General features: G+C 44.1%; 1 protein-coding gene and 1 pseudogene across 1 annotated transcript in view; both read right to left on the bottom strand.

Moving 5' to 3' along the window:
- LOC124594764 (regulating synaptic membrane exocytosis protein 2) overlaps positions 1-22311 on the bottom strand; it is a 1241912-nt gene that overhangs the window by 1077881 nt on the left and 141720 nt on the right. The gene's annotated exons all lie outside the window — the stretch shown is intronic.
- On the bottom strand, positions 12560-13524 carry LOC124594765 (annotated as a pseudogene).

The following is a 22311-nucleotide window of genomic DNA, read 5'->3' as shown; positions in this document are numbered from 1 at the left end:
GTGAATTGATCTGGGTCCACCCACGAAGGTTTCCTTGTTCACCACTGGGACAATAAGCCGCGTGATTTGTCTCGCACCCCGCACATCGCTAAGAGAGCTTGGATTCTGTCCGTTGCCTCGAACGAGAGTTACAACTGTTCTCATTATGTGGCGCCTCCCTTAACGTAAAGATTAAAGAAGACGCAGATTAGGAACCGACCCATAGGCTAATAGAAGTGTGATATGTATCATATCTTTATGTGGTATCGCCGGAGATTTTTGCTTTTCGAAACGCTGCCGAGTGATTTACCCAGCAGAACCGCTGGAACTTTTAAGAGCTGTCTTGCTGCAGCAATTTACCAATACTGATTATATTTACAGTAATACAGCCGTAATTACAATGTATGAAGCAGAAATTGTTCATTTACGAAATCTAGAAATAAATTGTCCAACTTGCTTTCTTACGTTTGACTGGGCTCGCAGCATAGTACATGTCACAGTACGATATTTTGAAAATGGTAGGTCAACACTACCTGCAATAAGTTCTTTATGACAGCTGTTTCGGTTTTATTGCCATTCTCATGTGACCTGCGAGTACAACGTTGATGACACTATCTACATATATGACGAATGTCCGTGTGAATAAATGTTCATTGTTATTTTACATTGATACTTACGTACAGTTTGATTTGGTGTCCATATTGCATCTATAGTAGACTGTTATTGTCAAATTTGTAGTGATTACGTGACATATAGTAATTATCAACGTATGGAATAGCTCGTTTACTATGATGCTCTGTGTAAACGAAGTGTCAGATAAATGTCAGATCATACTTTATAGTAAACTATCAGTCAAATATATGTCGAAACGTATTCCATAGATTGATAATTACTGTATGTTACGTAATCATTACGAATTACATAGTGGCAGTTTACTATAGACGTCAAATCAAACTAGACGCAAGTACCAATGTAAAATTACAATGTATAATTACTGACATGGGCAACCGCCACATATATAGATAGTGTCACCTATGTTGTATTCGCAGGACACTTGAGAATGGCAATAAAGCCGAAACAGCTTTCGTAAAGAATATAAAACTTATTGCAGCTAGTGTGGGCGTATCATTTTCAAAATGTCCAACCTACACTCGTCTGTCATGTCCACAATATATTTCTGTCTACTTGGATTAAGCATCATTTATACTGTTCGTTTAGTAAAACGATATAAAGGAAAACTCGATTATAGAAGTGTGTTATATTTGCATGATATTGAACCTACACTGATCAGTCGGCCTGTAATAAATAAAAAACATTCATCCTTCCATAGGCACCTTATTTTAATAGTTATGTGGAAAGTGCTCATATTTTTGTACAATCGTTGAAAGTCAGCAAAAGAAAACGATTAAAAAACTACAGAATTGCTGGATTTTGTCTTTGGCGTAGTTAATAACCTAGAATTGAAAGAAACCGTCAATTTTTCCAGTCACACCAACAGTTCGTCTAAAACCTACAACCAGGTGGATAATAAACAAAAGAATTCCATGGTTGATATTTTTTTTGCATTTCATTTGACACAAACGCAGACAAAATTGTAGACTTTCTACTATAAATGTTCAAGGTGTGTAAGGCTTTCAAGACTTATCAAAATAGCCACATGTATCTTTCCATTGTAAAAAGGGACTAAAATTCAAAGCTGGAGAAAGCCACAATTGAAGGAATGAAATGCTTGTTTGGTATTACAAACAGGTCTAGACATAGAGGCAATAATAAGACAGGCACGAGGAGCATGTTGGTCTCGGCAAGATAGCTTTCTTCAGAACGAGATGGCTACTAAAACTTTCTAACTTATGAAAACATTTGACTTGCTCGTTGTCTTGGATTCCTATGTTCCCTGAAGAAGACCATTTCCTTCACCTGTCACTATAAAAACAGAACGATATCTTGTCTGGACTGCACAATTTATTTGCAGACGCCTATGGGTTAGAAGTATGTAAATGACTTTTCTTGTTAAATCTTTTTCTCTTGCTAAGTATTCCTTCATTTTGTGACTCTGACTTGCACATTTCGATGCAAAATAATTTTCCTGTTCTTCTTATTCTCTCGTTCTGACTGACCTACCATTCTAGATATTTTTTCTCTAAACATCTCTAGATCTATATTTCCTTTATTGATCACACTTATCTAGAGCCTTATATCCGTGGTTCATTCATCAGACTTTCGTTTTTCTGTTACTCTGTTAAGTCAGTATAGTATTTGAAACTCTTATTAAAATGTGTGGCTAGGAAACCAGCCTTCTTCTCTTTATGGTGGTTGAATGGAGGCAAAATTTTCATAAAGTGTTTTAGCTGGGTTCGGCCTTCTCACACTCGGAGCATAAGGTTTGTTTATTATGTAGATCAACCCATGTATCAAGATAGCACATAACTCTGCATCAAAGATTATTAAGTTTGTTTGGAGGACAGTAAACTGAGCTGAGAGTTCAGTTAACGAGGCGGACTATAGAGAGAGATTAGACTTTGTAGAACAGGTTATTAAGAGTTCAAAAATGTTCAAATATATGTGAAATCTTATGGGACTTAACTGCTAAGGTCATCAGTCCCTAAGCTTACACAATATTTAACCTAAATTATCCTAAGGACAAACACACACACCCATGCCCGAGGGAGGACTCGAACCTCCGCCGGGACCAACCGTATTAAGAGTAAGAGGGATTCAGGTAAGAGGTATAACGATAGATACAGTACAGAAAAAGGAGAACTGAATGGAACTAGTTTAAGGGATATCGGCAATTTAATACAAAGTTCGGCAGAATGAAGACTGTAAGACTGTACCGATAAAACTTTACCGAACGTTCAAAGGTTTTAATGGCCATAGCCGCATTTGGGTTATCAGTGGTAACATGTGAAAATTTGTGTCGAACCGGCAAACGGACCCGGATTTTCCGCTTTGCGCGAACGGGTGCGGTAACTGCTTCGGCCATCCGAGCACGCTTCCCCTTCCCCCCCAAATTTCCAGCCTGTTGTCCGCCCCCGTAGCGTAGCGGTAGCTTTACCGTCTACCACGCAAGGGGGCCCGGGTTCGATTCCCGACAGGGGACTGTGTGTTGTGTGTCCTTCATCATCATTTTCATCATAATTGACACGCAAGTCGCCGACGTGGCGTCAACTAAATAGACCAAATACGGCGGCCGAATCCAGAAGGGATATCCCGGGCAACAAATGCCATACGATCATTTAATTTCCAGCCTGTTACAATTGCGGTATCGTCACATAGCCGTGGACCTCTTATTCGTAGTGATCCATTCTTTCAGTGCGGATGCACACCATGCCCGATCCGTTACCTGTATCAGTGACTGAGAGTAAGGGGTTCGTAGGAAGGTGTTGCTAAGTCAGTAGAAAGTGACAGTCGGGGAATCTGGGTCGGACGGAATGTTCGAAAGAACTGACACCACATCGAATATCAATTATAATAGTCTCGTATTAGGTTGTGTGAGTTATTTGGAAGTAATGCTCGTACAGTGTGCAAGCACAAGGCTTGGAAGGGAAAGCGGTCTGACGAAGACGAGGGAGGGAGACAGCAGGGCAGTGCAGGCGGCGTAATGAGGCGTTGTAGCCGTGGCGACCCCGCTGCGGCTGCACTCGGCTGCACCGCGCTGACCCACATACTGCGAGCGGCAGCGGGCCGCGACCACGCGCTGCCGCAGAGGGGGCGTCACGGCTGCCGCCTCTCCCACTCACCGACAGCCACTCGTCTTCTCCACTGTGGAGCCCTCAGGGGGTGGGGAAGATGATTCTGCTATATCGCGTAACCTACTCCACGCGGCATGATGGAAGACAGTGTAGGTCTCATACACTGAGGTTATTGGATAGCGATATTCACATATACATTAATGATTTACCAACCACTATATCAACTAAATTCATCTATACTGATGACATCGCACTGGTAGCAAAGAGCAGTAATTTCGAAGATGGTGAACGAAATCTTACGGAGGATCTGGAGAAGATGTCAACTTTCTTTAAGACCTGGAGATTGATCCCATCAAAAACTAAATCTCCTGTTTCCATCTAGCGAATCGTGCTTCGAGCTACAAACCAAGAGCTCTGCTCAATGGACAAACATTGAGGTACAATCCTTTCCCAAAATATCTCGGAATCACTCTAGATAGAACCCTGAGCTACAAAGAGCACATCACCAAGCTTTCTCATAAAGTTGCTGCAAGGAACAACATACTACATAAGCTCAGTGGTACAACCTGGGGAACCTCTGCTGACTGTCTGCGTTTAACTGGCATCAGTCTTGTGTACTCTGCTGCTGACTACTGTGCACCTGTCTGGTTGCAAAGTGTCCATGTGAAGAAGGTAGACACAAAACTTAACGACACAATGCGCTGTATTACTGGTTCCATCAAATCAACCCCGCCGGACGGGGTGGCCGAGCGCTTCTAGGCGCTACAGTCTGGAACCGCGCGACCGCTACGGTCGCAGGTTCGAATCCTGCCTCGGGCATGGATGTGTGTGATGTCCTTAGGTTGGTTAGGTTTAAGTAGTTCTAAGTTCTAGGGGACTGATGACATCAGAAGTTAAGTCCCATAGTGGTCAGAGCCATTTGAACCAAATCAACCCCATGCCACTGGTTACCTGTACTGAGTCACATCCCTCCACCTCACTTAAGGCGGAAACAAACTCCACTGAGGGAGGCCCAGAAAATCTCTGCATCACCCTCTGTACCACTGCACCAGGAATTCTGTCATCCGCCACAGCAACGATTGCGATCAAGACCAGCAAGTGTTACTGCAGGACAACTCATTGCGGATGGTTTTGATCTAAATGAAAGCTGGAAGCATGAATGGACAACAAAAACACTGGGAACAAAGAGCCCATCACCTTGATCCCACAAACAAGCCAAAAGGTTCTGACCTACAGAGGAACCTCTGGTGCCGCCTCAACAGGTTAAGGACTGGACATGGTTGTTGTAGCTACTTCAGGTACAAATGGGCTGGATCAGTTCACCAATGTGTGAATGTAATGAGGGACGTACGACGAACGTATCCCTTAGGACAGTGCGGCGAAATTTGGCGTTACTGGCCTATGACAGCAGACGACAGACGCGAGTTCCTCCTCTAACAGCACGACATCGCCTGCAGCGCCTCTCCTGTTCTCGTGACCATATCAGTTGGACCCTAGACGATTGGAAAACCGTAGCCTAGTCAGATGAGTCCCGATTTCAGTTGGTAAGATCTCATGGTACGGTTTGAATGTGGCGCAGACACCCTGAAGCCATGGACCCAAGTTATCAACAAGGCACTGTGCAAGCTAGTGGTGGCTCTATAATGGTGTGGGCTGTGTTTACGCAGAATCGACAGGGTCTTCTGGTCAAATGGTTATGTTCAGCTACTTGGAAAATATTTGAAGTCATTCAACAACGATGTAAATTTTACAGATGACAATGCACCATGACACTGGGCCACAGTTGTTTGCGATTGGTTTGAAGAACATTCTGGACAACTCGAGAGATTGATTTCGGTACGCAGATCTTCTAACTTGAATCTCATCGAACATTAATGAGACATAATCGAGAGATCAATTCGTGCACAAAACCATCTACCGGCAACACTTTCGCAATAGTGGACGGCTATAGAAGCAAAAGTAGGTGCGACGTGATATTTAGGAAGTATCCCACGATTTTTGTCACTTCCGTGTGTGTAGTAAGGATGACATCTTCAGCTGTACTTGCTGGGTTTGACACGAAAACATCTATTCGTTCGTCGGTAGAACTTTCTTGCGTGACAGAAATACCGTCAGATTTGAATCGCTGATTACGTGCTCGTCACGCAGTATTTGTTTTGCCTGTGACGTCGTCGTACCAGTGAAGGCGCATGCGCCTGCGCGTGATTATTAGGAATTAGGTTTGTGTAAAATTATAAACTGGTGTAGCACGGAAAAGCTTTTAGCTAGGACACCGATTCGGATGTCATTGTCAAGAGCTTGCGGAGCTCTATTAGGACCCAAAGTATGACAATAAATTGTCTTGTTCTTGCATTTAGAGACTGTACGATTGACGTCTGCGTAAACGTTAACTCAATATTTGGGAATTTTAGCAAAGTAAATTCAACAAATAGAACGTTCGGTTTCTCTGGCACCTATATTAATAAACAGCTAAAGCGGTTCATGGTCCTAGTTGTAGATTACCTAGGTATCTATCGGCTTCCAGCAGCAACAAAAATATGATTTTAGTTCATAAATTCATTAAATCGGCTGAATGTAAAAATTTTGAAATGCTGTCATAATCTACTCATTAAGAGGTATAGTTTTAGGTTAAACGTTTAACACTGGAAGACATGTGCTACAGCTATAATTTGTGTATATCAAGGACAGCCAAGAACTCGACTCTTGTGAGGTGCTCATGCATACATGCGAATCTCTCTCGTCTGAGTGCACACTCCCCCCTCTACCACACCACCCTGTCTGATCAGGAAAAGGGCGAAGCGGGGCGGGTGGAGGGGGGTGGAAATGCAAAAGTGTCGGATGCAGCATACAGCTAGTATTATATATCGTATTTCTCAACCACACAGCTCACAAACAAAACTAATATTTAGAATTATTTATTTATTTTTGACGCGCTGAAGACATAATAAAATTCATACCTCGACCAAACTGTTTGCAAACAGCCAGTTGCGCAGATTTTCGTCGCACAGATTGTCATGTAATCGTGACTTGTTTAGCTTCAAATCTCAGTATGGAGATGTGGAAAACAACGTAGAACTGTTGGACAGTTTGAGCATAAGTGAATTTGTGTTTTAATCGGGAATTACATTGCAAATCGACTAATTCCTATGCAGATGTACAAGGGCCCTTTCAGCTGAAATGGTAGACGGTCTCGAAAACACGTTAGAGACGGATGTACGGTTAGCTGTGTCCTCATACTTTCAGAAAGGTATTCGTGCAATTTCTTCAACGCCGAAACTGATTGTCCAAAATTTGCGTTTTCTTTAATAACAGTGAGCTTATGGAAATGGATATTGTTCCTTGTCAGAACATGTCCCTTCCACAACGTGATTTCCTTTTTAAATGCATTTACTTTCGCCATGAAATCAGAAATAAGTTCCTTCTCGCCTTGCAACGTCTTACTGAGTGCAGTCTGCAGTGCACTATATTCAAAATGGTAGGTCTGAAATACATTCCGGATCTTCTAATTTTTGTTCTTGCTTTCCTTTTTTCTTCAGGAATACAACAGCAACTCCGTCCGAAGGGGCCTTGAAGACCCGGTGCTACCTACTGACTGCTGTGTCATCATCATCCCATAGGCGTCACTGGATGCGGATATGCAGGAGCATGTGTTCAGCAAACCACACTCGTGGCCGTTATCGGCTTTCGTGACCGGAGAAAATCAACAATAGCGAGTCTTAAATCTAAAATTGTTCCAGTCATGTCGCGTCACTTAAGTAGTGTACTTTGCAATAATACAGAGTGGTCAGGAACAGTCTACAATGCTTGTAAGGATGTTGCGGGGTAGGTTGTGCTGAGAAATAGTTGTTGAGAAAAAATTCGATACTTCGTGCCGTTTCCGATTAAATTAACATTGAAGTTCAAAATATCCACGGGTATGCTGCCGGTCTATAGTGTCCAACGGGCACAATATTTCGGCGATCATACATGTCGACATCATCAGGTGAACTGACGGAGTGAGCTCCTGTGAACGTGCCGGCACGGAGATCCGTACGCTATGGCTGCTCAGAGGAAACTGGGTTCGGTCGCGGCGGCGGCCGATTTAAATACCCTCCGCCCGCGGCGCGCTCCCTCTGCCGTCCGCGCCCCGCGCCACGGTCGCACGGTGGAACAGATTGCGACGGCGTCTGAGATGACGTCGGTGTGATGGCTCTGTCCGCCGTGGTCGTCACAACTATACGTTTGCTCGATTTACTCTTGATTAACCCGATCGCTGGTTCCCAAGCCTTGCTAAGATTATAGCCACAGTCACGGTTTATGAGGTCGTCATTGGTGCGAATTTCGATGGTCTCTCTAACAACGCTGTCCCAGTATCTCGACGTCTGTACCAGAATCCTCGTGCGGTCATACTCCATGGCGTGATTTTCCGACAAACAATGTTCAGCGACCGCCGACTTGCTCGGATACATCAGTCGAGTGTGCCTCTGGTGTTCACGGTATCGATCCTCGACGGTACGCATCGTCTGACCAATATACGACTTGCCACATTGACACGGAATCTGGTACACGCCGGCCTTCCTCAAACCGAGGTCATCTTTGGCGCTCCCCACCAGTGCACGAGTTTTGTTTGGAGGACAAAACAAGGTTCCGACCCGGTGTTTCTTCAGAATGCGGGCGATTTTCCCCGAGAGTGCGCCTGTGTATGGAATAAATGCAGTGCCTACCTCCTCCCTCGTGACTTCATCCATCTCAACAGGTTGTGCTGCAGTGGTTGGGCGGAGAGCACGTTGAATCTGCCACTCTGAGTACCCATTTTTTCGAAATACAGTTCTCAGATGTTCCAATTCCTGGGGTAGACTCTCTGCGTCAGAGATAGTGCGCGCCCTATGTACTAGAGTTTTAAGTACCCCATTCCTCTGTGAAGGGTGGTGGCAGCTGTCTGCGTGCAAATACAGATCAGTGTGCGTAGTCTTCCGATACACCCCATGACCTAGGGTGCCGTCAGCCCTTCTCTTGACCAAGACGTCAAGGAAAGGTAATTTACCCTCCGTTTCAGTCTCCATAGTGAATTTGATGTTGGGGGTGTATGGAGTTTAGATGTGTAAGGAAGTCAAGGAGTTTATCCATACCATGTGGCCAGATGACGAACGTGTCGTCCACGTAACGGAAAAAGCAAGTAGGTTTCCATACGGATGACGACAGGGCTTCCTCCTCGAAGCTCTCCGTAGATGTCGTTTGCTAAGTACTCTTGCCTTTCTAAAGAGATGTCGTTCCGAGAATGTTGTTCCAAATTTTGCTAAGGTTATGCATCACATCGATTCTGCAGCAGCTAAGAGAATCAAGAAACGAACCAGCCTCGCATTGGTACGTGAGAGAGTGCAATTCACCCGCCGGAGCATTGAGTTCATCTCACAGGAATTACTCAAACTACATTTGCAACTGGCTAGTAAGTTCACTTCTTGTTCCTGGGATTGGATTGATGGTGTCACCTGCGTGTCAGCTGATTCCGCCCATAAGAAGGCTACGGGACGTCAAACAGCTAAGTTCTCACGCCTCCTTGACAAACCATCCCTGCAGGTTCCGTTCAAGACTGTCATCAATTTGAGTGGCATGGTGTTGAGTGATGATGCGGTCTCGGTTTTGCAGAAAGGTCTCAACTTCGATCCCACCCCCAAGTTCACTAAGCTCGCAGAAATTGTTAGTGCTGTTGAACGGGTTGCAGCTCGACTTCCGCCAGAATCAGCCGAGGAAATATGTCGTGAAACTTGTCATGCGTTGACGAATTCCAAGCCGATGAAGTCAAATATCAGCAGTAAAGAGAGGGCGGCCATTCGTGATCTGAGGGAGCGCTCTTAAATTGTTGTCTTACCGGCTGACAAAGGCAATGCTACAGTTGTTGTCTCCCATAAGGACTACACTGATAACATGCAGAGCCTGCTAAATGACGATTCCTACCGGAAGATCAGCGTTGACCCTACAAAGAAGGTGGAGAACAAGACGAGGGCGCTTCTCAAGGACGCAGATTTACCCGAGGGTGACGCTAAGAAATTGTAACCCCAAGGTCCGGTACCGCCTAGACTATATGGACTCCCGAAGGTTCACAAAGAGGGGTACCATTACGCCCCATTGTCAGCAACATCAGGGCACCTACATATTTGTTGGCCAAATACCTGACGGGAATATTAAGTCCTTATGTGGGTAAATGCCCTCATCACATCCGTAATTCCGTGGATTTTGTTAAGCGCCTTGATAGCTTCAGGTTGGATGAGTCAGATATCATGGTGAGTTTTGACGTCGTTTCCTTGTTTACGACGGTACCCCTGCGAGAGTCAGTAGAATTGATTAGTCAGAAGTTTGACGAGATGACCACTGAACTTTTTAGGCATGTCTTGACTCCCACGTATTTTCTTTTTAATGGAGAATACTACGAACAAACGGAGGGAGTCACCATGGGTAGCCCACTCTCACCGGTGGTAGCGAATTTGTACATGGAGAACTTCCTGTGAGATGAACTCAATGCTCCGGCGGGTGAATTGCACTCTCTCACGTACCAATGCGAGGCTGGTTCGTTTCTTGATTCTCTTAGCTGCTGCAGAATCGATGTGATGCATAACCTTAGCAAAATTTGGAACAACATTCTCGGAACGACATCTCTTTAGAAAGGCAAGAGTACTTAGCAAACGACATCTACGGAGAGCTTCGAGGAGGAAGCCCTGTCGTCATCCGTATGGAAACCTACTTGCTTTTTCCGTTACGTGGACGACACGTTCGTCATCTGGCCACATGGTATGGATAAACTCCTTGACTTCCTTACACATCTAAACTCCATACACCCCCAACATCAAATTCACTATGGAGACTGAAACGGAGGGTAAATTACCTTTCCTTGACGTCTTGGTCAAGAGAAGGGCTGACGGCACCCTAGGTCATGGGGTGTATCGGAAGACTACGCACACTGATCTGTATTTGCACGCAGACAGCTGCCACCACCCTTCACAGAGGAATGGGGTACTTAAAACTCTAGTACATAGGGCGCGCACTATCTCTGACGCAGAGAGTCTACCCCAGGAATTGGAACATCTGAGAACTGTATTTCGAAAAAATGGGTACTCAGAGTGGCAGATTCAACGTGCTCTCCGCCCAACCACTGCAGCACAACCTGTTGAGATGGATGAAGTCACGAGGGAGGAGGTAGGCACTGCATTTATTCCATACACAGGCGCACTCTCGGGGAAAATCGCCCGCATTCTGAAGAAACACCGGGTCGGAACCTTGTTTTGTCCTCCAAACAAAACTCGTGCACTGGTGGGGAGCGCCAAAGATGACCTCGGTTTGAGGAAGGCCGGCGTGTACCAGATTCCGTGTCAATGTGGCAAGTCGTATATTGGTCAGACGATGCGTACCGTCGAGGATCGATACCGTGAACACCAGAGGCACACTCGACTGATGTATCCGAGCAAGTCGGCGGTCGCTGCACATTGTTTGTCGGAAAATCACGCCATGGAGTATGACCGCACGAGGATTCTGGTACAGACGTCGAGATACTGGGACAGTGTTGTTAGAGAGGCCATCGAAATTCGCACCAATGACGACCTCATAAACCGTGACTGTGGCTATAATCTTAGCAAGGCTTGGGAACCAGCGATCGGGTTAATCAAGAGTAAATCGAGCAAACGTATAGTTGTGACGACCACGGCGGACAGAGCCATCACACCGACGTCATCTCAGACGCCGTCGCAATCTGTTCCACAGTGCGACCGTGGCGCGGGGCGCGGACGGCGGAGGGAGCGCGCCGCGGGCGGAGGGTATTTAAATCGGCCGCCGCCGCGACCGAACCCAGTTTCCTCTGAGCAGCCATAGCGTACGGATCTCCGTGTCGGCACGTTCACAGGAGCTCACTCCGTCAGTTCACCTGATGATGTCGACATGTATGATCGCCGAAATATTGTGCCCGTTGGACACTATAGACCGGCAGCATACCCGTGGATGTTTTGATTATCAAATACGCTGGGAGAAACTCAAGATTCACAACATTGAAGTTAGTCAATCAGGCCGTTGCGCGCGCAAATTCAAGCGGTGCGCTAGAGACAGATTCTCCAAACGTGTTTTTCGTTTGGTTTCCTTAAACCGAACAATACATCGATACAAAAGTTGGGCATGAGGCGGCAGTAAAAATCGACACCGAGCCAAAGGCTGAACAGTATTGTGCGCTATCAAATACGCTATGAGAACAACTGAAACTAATTGTACTAGCCGCGAAGCTTGAATTTGCGCATGCAACCGCCTGATTGACTAACTTCAATGCTAATTATCTGGGAAACCGACGCTACGTATGGAACTTTTTCCTTAACAATTACTTCTCAGCACGACCTACCCTGAAACATCCTTACAAGCTTCTTAGACTGTTTCTGATGAACCTGCATACAACGTCTCCGTAGTCTTCCTCCAGTACCATCAAAAATTGTTGCAGCTGACGATGTAATAATGCGTGCGCACTCAGAAAATTTACTATTCGCACCAAGAATTCCATTACGTGTTTCATGCCTTCATATTTAACATAATGTACTTCTTGATGTACATGACAATGAATCCCGTACATCTCGTCTGTCAATAGTTATAAGTTTTAGCTCGTCAACTAAAACTTTAAATTCTTTCTGCATCACGTTGTAATTTTGTTTCATAGCAGATTTACGTAGTCGTCAATCATGCGAGTAGATAATAGGTACTTAGAGTTCTCATCCTTCTTCTCTGTGATTGCTATTCACTTTTAAACAATTACGACGACAGATCGCTGGACTGCCTTTTCTTTATGCAAACACTCACAGGACTTCTGAACTTCCTTTATGTCACGAACAAATAGTGAAGGATAAACTGTGCTGATTATTCTTCTATAAGTAATCTGCAAATTCCTAGTAAGGTGTCTTCGTGAGAGGCTGCTCTTTACACAAATCTGAAGTGAGAAATGTGTAAGTTTTTGCAGTAGCGCGTGTGTTGCCTTAACAAAGTTTTGTGAGGTTCCAGTCGAGCCACGAGCTGATGTATAGCACTCTTCAATACCTATCATCTGCAAGAGCTTCTTCGGTTCTGGTGTTGACACAATACGTGTACCACGAGGTGCTGTAATGAGGCGCACATGAAGAGAGCCTCATTTTCCAGTTACCGTGCAAGGCACTGTGTGTGGTTTTCCGATCTTGTTACCACCGTAACCTCTTCGAACCGGCACAGAAGACAGCTTTTCAAGAACAATTGCTCCACGAATAGTTGTAGAAACTTCCTTGCCGGCCGAAGTGGCCGTGCGGTTAAAGGCGCTGCAGTCTGGAACCGCAAGACCGCTACGGTCGCAGGTTCGAATCCTGCCTCGGGCATGGATGTTTGTGATGTCCTTAGGTTAGTTAGGTTTAACTAGTTCTAAGTTCTAGGGGACTAATGACCTCAGCAGTTGAGTCCCATAGTGCTCAGAGCGAGCCAAACTTCCTTGGAACACTTCACGCCAAGCCCAATGTGCCCATTTGAGCCACCAATAACAACAAATGCTTTGAATCTTGTCCTCTGGCCAGCACGGGTTTGTTTCTGTGCTGGAATGATTTTAAGAGCTTCATCTTTCAAAAAGGTGCCAAGGAATAAATCAGTTATTTCAAACTCCTTAACTGACAGTGAGAAAACAAGATATTTGCTCAAGTGTGAGTATTTTCTCATTCATCTCCAATGGACCCAGTTTCGTAATAGGAACCTATTTCTTCTCGGTTTCTTTGCCTCCATGGCCTATGACGTGACCTTTACCACGACCACAGCGCCTTGGGCGTCCACGACCACCTCTGAAACCAAAACCACCACAAAAACCCTCTCGTCCACCGGCTGGATCAGCGTGCGCCATGTTTGGTATACTCTTCTGTCAACTGATACGATTTTGGCGAACTGAGGGAAGTCGCACGAACTACAAAATGCCGCACCAAATGCCGGACGAAATAGTGTCATACTACACTGCTAAATCAAATGTCGCGCTGTGGTGAGTAGTTTCGAGACGGACCGAGAAAGCTGAGATTTACCGAGACTGGCAGAGCTGCTGGCCGCACCATCGTTCAGCCAAACGAAATAAAACGTGAAAAATGCAACTGGCCAACCTATGTCAGGTGCTCACAGAACGGGCAGAAATGCACAATCCATAAATGTAAACAAACTCAACTTTCAACACAAAGTTTTGCTTTTCAAACGGTGCGTGTATGTTTCTTCTACGGAAATGAAAAGTAGAGGTACAATTAGAGACGGAAAAATTGTTTTCACTGTTCTAAACCTCATACCTTCTGGAATACGCAGACTTTAAAGGAGGGCAACGGCGCTGCAGTTTCTGCCGTAATTCCAAGAGCAAGGGTTGCCTACAGCAGGCTTCAGGACAGTATACGCAACCCGCATTACGGCGTTACAGCATTACGGCAGAAACTGTGGCACCGTTTCCATTATTTTAAGTCTAAGTATCCCAGAAAGTATAAGGTTTAGAGCAGTGAAACCAAATCTGTCATCACTAATTGTACCTCTAGTTTTCATTTTAGTAGAAAGAACAGACATGTACCGTTTAAGAAAACGTACCTTTGTGTTGAAAATGATGTTTGTTTACTTCTAGTGATTTGTGCATTTCTGCCCATTGTGTGAGCCTCTGACATAGATACATCCCTGGAAAATTGCATTTTTCACATTTTCTTTCATTCTGGAAACGTATAAGGTGGCAAAGTTAGGTAGGACACCCTGTATATGTCTTGTGGTAGCCTAATTCACTGCATACAAACATACAGACTACGTTCATCCAGTATTTGTGAGTGAGAGCGCTTAGCTACGTCCAACAAACTTTTTAACATAATTTCAAGACTCTTTCAAACTTTTTCTCGCTTATATGCTTAACGTCAAATATTTATCGCATTAACTAGTTTGTAAAATAATCCGTCCTTTGGAACTGTTTTACACATGGAAATTCGACTCTCTAAAGAATCATTGGTTTATTGATTATTGTTATGTGGCTACTGTTCTTGTAAGGGTTAAGTTTAGACCGAATTTTAAACGCAATTAGTTTCTGCATAACGTTTACAAAAGTCTTATATCTTTCACACGAAAATTTAAATTCTTAATGTTAGTGAAATAAAAGACAAATTAAAAAATCTGACCGACTAAGCCGGTGGCACAAGAGGAAAAGCGGGTATTTAGACAATAGCGCTGCGGCATCGTCTGTAACTTAGGTGAGCGTCGTAGACCAATCTGAGGTAGCTTCCCGACTTTAGAGACCACAGGTATCCTACATCAAATTGTTCTTGTTGACGTCCTCTACATCAGCTGTGACACATCGTAAACAGCTTTCTTTTACACCCTGTAATAATACGCGACAAGCTCGAGTGATAGACGCCACAAGAAAGCCTTTGTGCATCACCGACAGGTTTGTTACTGAAATTCCGCGAAGAGTTGGGTAACATATTACTTCCTCTCTCCCCTTCATAGTGCGAGATGGCTCAGTGGTTAGCACATTGGACTCACATTCAAGAGGATGATGTTTCAAATCCCCGTCCAGCCATCCAGCTTCAGGTTTTCCGTGATCGCTTTAGGCAAGTGTTGGGATGGTCCCTTCGAAAGGGCATGTCTGATTTCCTTACCTATTACGAACTACGTGTCTAATGATCGCATTGTCGATGGGCCAATCTGCAATTTTTCTTCTTTTTTTTCCTCTCGCATACGTCTCGCATACGTCTCTCGCATACGTCTCTCGAAAACCAGATAAATTAGGAGGTTGATCGTCAATCATTCTTCCCACGTATCTTTCGCAAATGAAAGGGAAATGGAGGAATATGAAAGTGATTCGATAAATACCCTCCTCTACATGCCGTACGGTGGCTTGTGCATATATGATGTAGGTGAATGTGCGATATTAATTTTTAATCTAATTTTTCCTACAAGTTTCTATATTTGAATGTTTCCTTTGAATTTGAACATTCCATTTTTTTGTTGCCTAACATCTCCTGAAAGATTTTTTACTCGTTTGTCCCAGGAAAAGTCCTAGTGGTTTGATGTCCTTGTGGATGGAGTGTTCAGTGCATTGGACACCCACCATAAGACCATGATTAAATGCGGCATCGCCCTTCTTCTCCATCCTGTGCCCGACTGTTACTATGACGACCAGGTACAAGGTGGCGCGTTGACGTCACCATCACGTGATCGCCTCCCCCTCCCCCCACCGCGCAACGACATTGTGACGTCACACTAATCGTCTTGTCCGACACGCTTCGCTCCGTGCAGAGCCCAACGGAGGCCAATATGCAATTGTAAAGGTGCCCACTAAACGTCTTAACTTTCTGGTGTGCTATCGAGAGCTTGCACGCATTTATACACGCAGTCAAGAATTATTAAACTCGTTTGAAATTGTTACTCGCATCCCACTGGAGATGACTGCTTGCACTTGTAAGTCCTGCAGTGTCACGTGCTGTGACGTACACGCGACGTTCTGCCTTTCTCGTGAGGCTCGCACGTGACTCGCCGCCGTATTCCATTCACCTTGGCGGCAGGAACGCTCTCTCTCAACCTAAGAGTAACTCACACTCACCTAATGCGGATAAGTACACCATAAAGCGTTTTTCTTGACTGTGTGTTTTCGATGCGGTTGTAGGCCTTGAAGAGATATGGTCCTCTCCTCTGACTGAAAAGCTTTCGAGCCCATCAGAACTGTTATCTGTCCTGTGAACGTTCTCCTTCCTTGGTTCTGTTTAACTCCCCGAAGTACGACTTCGTTTTGCGTCTGTGTAACGGTTTCGTAAATCGAAATTATGTCAGTAATCTGTGGTTGTGTAACTCGTCCAGTGCACTGCAGGTATGTCCAGCAAACTGAAGATACGAGATACGCTTACAATTTCGTAGGTGGTAGGCAGACACTATTGGTAAACAGGGGCGAATGGTAGGCAGACACTATTGGTAAACAGGGGGCGAAGGGTCCGTTTTCTCGGCTCAGTCTGGCATCTATTTTTTTCCTGATTTAGTGTAAACCTGTTCGGCGTCCTGGACGGAGCGTACCTCCTATAAATACGCGACTGCTGGATTACAAGTGTACGTGCAGCGCCGCCTCTTTTTGTTTCACTAACCTGACACCACATTATGTGATTCACCAACTATAAAAAGTGTTTTCGCATGGTCTACGTTTTAAGACTGCAGTTGCAGCTTTTTGCTGACTATTATACTTCCTAATATCTTCGCTTAAAGATCTATATTTGCATATACACAACTAAGCTAAAATATCCACCGACAACAGATGAGCATTAATGAACATAGAAAAACGACTAACACAAGTTTATGTTAAGAATTTGTAAGGCAAGGATTCATTTTACTGTCCCGGTTGTGGAAATTTTAAGTTGAAGAGGCAACAAAAAGTAATTTCAGCAAAAGAATAGAACTACAAGGTGATTATATGTGATTGCTAAGGTTCACGGGGGACTTAGTTGCTCGAGAAGAAAGTTAAGTTAATTTAGAAGTAATTTTGAATGGGACAGACAAAATATTTACGGTAAATTGTAGATTAAGAATTAACTATGCTAAGACTAAAGCTTAGAAAAGTGATAGGAAGTCAACGATTTGCTTAAGTAATAATAGAACTCAACGGATTCTCTTCCATAGGAAGGAAGAGTACAGAAGGTGGCGAAATCAAGATAGACACGCATAAAGAAAGTCTTCTTCAACAAAATGATTTTTACCGGTATCAAATTCTGAAATGGAACCGAGGGTAAAGTTTCTGAAAATATACACGTGGAACCCAGTGTTGCATAGAAGAACCTGAAACACTGGAGGAAAAGAAACGGCTTATGAAATGTGGAGCCACAGAAGATTGTTAAAAGTTAACTGAACTGGTAAAGCAAAAAATAAAAATCTGCTGGAAAGAATAGAAGTGTACTGGCGTTACATCTGCGTCGGTAACCAGGAGTATCTAACTTGGCACTGGAAGGAGCAGTCAAAGGAGAAAAACTGTAGGGATGAAACAAGCCTAGAAAATGAAAAATAAATTCTGGAAGGTTTTAGATGTAGGCAGTACATACAAAGAAAACGACTAGCATAAAACAGGAATATGTGAGGGACAGTTTCTGCTGTGCACTATAAGCAATAAACGCAAATTTCCACAAATACTGTCACACTTGTGTGAGCTGAACTACGCGATTTCTGCCAATAACGTTGATTTTATGAAAGGAACAAGCGCAAATTTGTGGTAAACGCCTTTGCATTTTATACTGGAGCCTCGTGATTGCCAATAATCTTACCACCTCGTGCTTAAAATGTCAAATCCAAGAACTATGAAGTGTGTTTAGGTTTACCTTTTTTGCCTAGGTATAGATTGGGAGATACAAAAGGATGAAGATACTTGTTAATTTGTGTCAGAAATTGTACAAAATTTTTCAAGCCCTTCTTGATATATAAATACGTCTTAATTTTCTCGTACGTTATAATCTTGGTTTTTAAATTAATGCAGGAGGAACTAAAGTAAGTTCTCGGACACTAAATATCATAATAAAGTAGAACGAACATTTGGCATGAATATTCCACATGCGGGGTGGAATATAAACTGCCAAAGTTTCTGTGAACAGTACGCAATCTAATATGAAGCTGTCCCGGCTTCATAAATTTTGCTTAGCTCATTTGCGTCAACGCATTATCTGTCAATTGGCCGGGTGGGCGGGGATAAGCACTGACGCACGAGAATTTCGCCGGCACATGAAACGCGCAGAGCTGCGCATATCGAGAGCTGCAAATCCAATACGTCAGTGCAGGTACTTCCCGCTACGTGTTTCGTTTGCTAACACTGTGTGACCTTTAGAATTAACCTCTTTAAAAAATGAAACTAATCGTAGATTTCTTGGGAGCCTACAGTCGCAAATGAATGGGAAGGAGTACAGATACCGCAAGTGAATGGGAAGGAGTACGGATGGTTCCTTTCTGTACGAAACATCAAAGAGCACTACTCATAATTTATTGTGGACAATATGTTTGATGTCGATATGGGAAGGATTCTTTGACACATTCAGAGCTCAAATATAATAACTTCCCTTGAATTGTAATAAAAACTGCTCCCCATACGAGCAGATATTTAAGTTAGTAGGCATATCATTCGGGTGCAGTATTGCTCATTATCTCGGAACAAAATAACTTTCTCATGGAGAGAGGTACGCTTTGATTCCTATTTTCCTGAAAGGCATCCGACACCGTCGACTTACAGATAAAATGAAATCTGACTAGGTATTAATTTACGGACGGAGTTCTGAATGTTTCTCTGTACTGCAAATGCTAAACAGAAAGCTGTATGTATGAACAATTTTGCACATTAAGTGAGCTGCTTTCCAGTAGTTTTTAATTATCTATAGATCGATTCGTATTGTTCATCATTCTGAGACCCTTGCCAAGTTTGCTTAAAAGAAGAAACTGGGAAGACCCAGAGAAGAGCGGCACGTTTCGTCACAGGATGGAGTACACGGCGCGGGAGTGTTACGGAGGTGCTTGTCAAACTCCAGCGGCAGACGCTACAAGAGAGGCGTTGTGCATCACGAAGAGGTTTACGGTTGTAATTTCTAGAGCTTACAATCCAAGAAAAGACGGGAAAATTATAAGTGCTCCCTACGACATACGGTTCTCGAAATGACCAACGACGTAAAATTAGAGAAATTAGAGTTCATACGGAGCTTCATCGACAGTCGTACAGTTGGTGAGCGGAATAGGGAAGGGGGAAGACGACAGCGGTACAAGTATCCTCCGGCACACACCGTAAGATAGCTTGCAGAAAATATAGATATAGGTCTAGGCTCTATTGTGATTCAGCCTATACAGTTCTGCCGATATAGATACCTGCTGGATTGTACTTAGAGGCCTATCTAAGATCAAAACTGCTTTTGCAACCAACGTACCACGTCAAATACGTCTAGTCTGTCACAGCGTTAACAGTGTGATATGAATAAAGAACTATTTCAGTACAAGAGTGCAGCCATCGTTCCGTCTAACAGAAACTATCGATTCTAGCAACCTCTTATTAATTTTACAGCATCTCTAAAAAATCCCATTAACTATTAATAAAAGAAAGCGTTTTTTGCTGCTACGTTGAAGAATAATTCGCAGCGAAAGACAACCGAAAGTACATATGCGTGCATGGTAATTAGTACGACACTAGACAATCTCATGTAACAGTTATGCGCGCTTGGAGCGTTTAAATTTAGCACGCAGTAAAATTCTGTCGTCTGTGAGGTGTGCTTCGCGTATGTGTACGCATTATTTGATTAACTATCAATCACAGCGCTATTTCCATCTCCGGCTGTTCGGCAATTGAGTTTGAATGAGCTAATTAGCAAGCGAGTGCTAACAAACAGATATATTCAACTCTCTTCATTAAATGTCGAACTTACAGTGCCTTGGGAACAAACAAAATTCATTTTAGATAAGAGATACGTGTACATGTACGTCTAATATATTCCGCGTTTAAGCATAGTCATTAGCAGGAGGCCGCTGTCACCAGTAAAAGTCACATGTGCCCGCTACAGATATTTAAATTTACACAGAGCAGGATGTCGCAAGAGTCGCCTCTCACCCGGCTATTCCCATCCAGGTTCTCTGAGAGTCTCCGTTAAACTTTCGCGTGGGCTACGTTTTAATAGCGCGTCACTGATTTACCCACGTCTTGCGACAAGCCAGCTACAAAACACTAACGCTGGACTAGTCCCCTAGAATAGATAACAGCTGTTCCTGTGCGTGATTTCTGTGACGAATTTCACTTATATTTCTCAGCTTTTGTTAACAGATTTGAGCCTGCAATTTTGCTTCCCTGCTACTGATTACACAGTTTTTTTGCATCTCATAATCCTTCTTAGGGCTACCACTATACATTTAAAATATGTGACTTTTTAGCAATATCTCATACTAGCCTGTCATTTCTTTCCTTTAATTAGTCTATTTACATTTAAGGAAATCCATTAAGCATTGTAAGAGATAGAGCTCGTTATTGAGCAGAAGGTTGCTTTGAATACCACAGTGTTTCAGTAGACGTGGTCCTGTTGCAGGTGGTATGTCGTTGCCTTTCTCTGACCTCTGGGCTGACTTACCCAGCCAGTTATAAGGGGACCTACAGTTCAATGTGAACTTGGAACCATGGTGCAACTCGATATTTTTCACATTAACAAATCACCCCATTGGAAATAGTCCCTGGACATTTGTACTTATAGTACGGCTTGTCGCATTTACTCACTGTTCCAATAAAAATATATTCGCCGCCATTCTGCAACTAGTTACATCATCTAGCGACGAAACTGACGATAGCCAACAGCATGAGTGTGGTGGTGTTCTACTTTACAAATTCTTTATGGTGTATATACAGTGATGGTAAAATATTGCAACATCAAGACATAAACGAAAATTGGCAGACTTTTCTTACATCTGAAAGACGGTGTAGCGTCACTGTGAGGATGCTAATCACGTTTGCTTTAAATACACACTGTAACGGTCTGAGGGTTAATTACCTTTGAGACTGGACGCGATGAGTTGATGTTAGCCATCAATGTCTTTAAGGAGACAAAGACGACACTATCAACACTTCACTGAGTTGGACGAGGTCGTGCAACAGAGCTACGAGAAGCTGGATGTTCGTGCTGCAATATTTCATAAAGACTTGGCAGGAATATAGGCACTGTACATGATTAGTGGGAGCAGTTGTCACGAGACTGTACGGTCGCAAGAGGACCGGGCTCCAGAGGGCCATGTGACACTACCGAGAGGCAATCCATCGTGTTCGCCGTATGGGTCTGTCACATCGTACTGCGTCTGCAGCAACATGTCGATCAGAAGTTGGTACCACAGTGAGACAACGAACTGTTACAAATCGGTTTCTTCAAGGGCAGATGTGAGCCACTCGCTCTGAGCGTATGTCCCACTGACTTCAAATCACCGTCATTTGTGACTTCAGTGCCGTCATTGGAGGGCAGAGTGGAAGTCGTGTTTTCTGATTAAAAGCTGGTTCTGCCTCGCTGCCAGTCATGGCTGTGTGTTGGTTAGAAGAAGGGTGGAGTGGAAGTCTGTTGTGTTTTCTGATTAAAGCTGGTTCTGCCTCGGTGACAGTGATGGCTAAGGAGGCCAGGTGGGACCTGCGTCCAACTTATCTGCGTGCTAGGCACGCTTAGACACTCCAGACGTACTCCTGGAGTTATGGTCTGCGGTGCGATCTCACATGACAAGAGGAGCATTATCGTGGTTATCCCACACATTCTGACAGCAACATTGTACGTCAGTCTGGTGATTCGACCTGTTGTGCTGTCATTCATGAACAACATTCCAGATGGTGTTTGCCGACAGGATAATCGTCGCTAACGCAACATGCTCTGTAGAGGGTCGAAAATGAGTACCTCAGTTACGGTTCCTTGCAGTACTTTCGTTGCTTCAAAAATGGCTCTGAGCACTATGGGACTTAACATCTATGGTCATCAGTCCCCTAGAACTTAGAACTACTTAAACCTAACTAACCTAAGGACAGCACACACAACACCCAGCCATCACGAGGCAGAGAAAATCCCTGACCCCGCCGGGAATCGAACCCGGGAACCCGGGCGTGGGAAGCGAGAACGCTCCCGCACGACCACGAGATGCGGGCTCGTTGCTTCAAAAAGGTGCTATAACGTAC

This window comes from Schistocerca americana, chromosome 2 (assembly GCF_021461395.2).
Source record: "Schistocerca americana isolate TAMUIC-IGC-003095 chromosome 2, iqSchAmer2.1, whole genome shotgun sequence".
NCBI classification, from domain to species: domain Eukaryota; kingdom Metazoa; phylum Arthropoda; class Insecta; order Orthoptera; family Acrididae; genus Schistocerca; species Schistocerca americana.
Note: the sequence above shows the minus strand (reverse complement) of the source record. Positions and strands in the feature narration are given on the sequence as shown.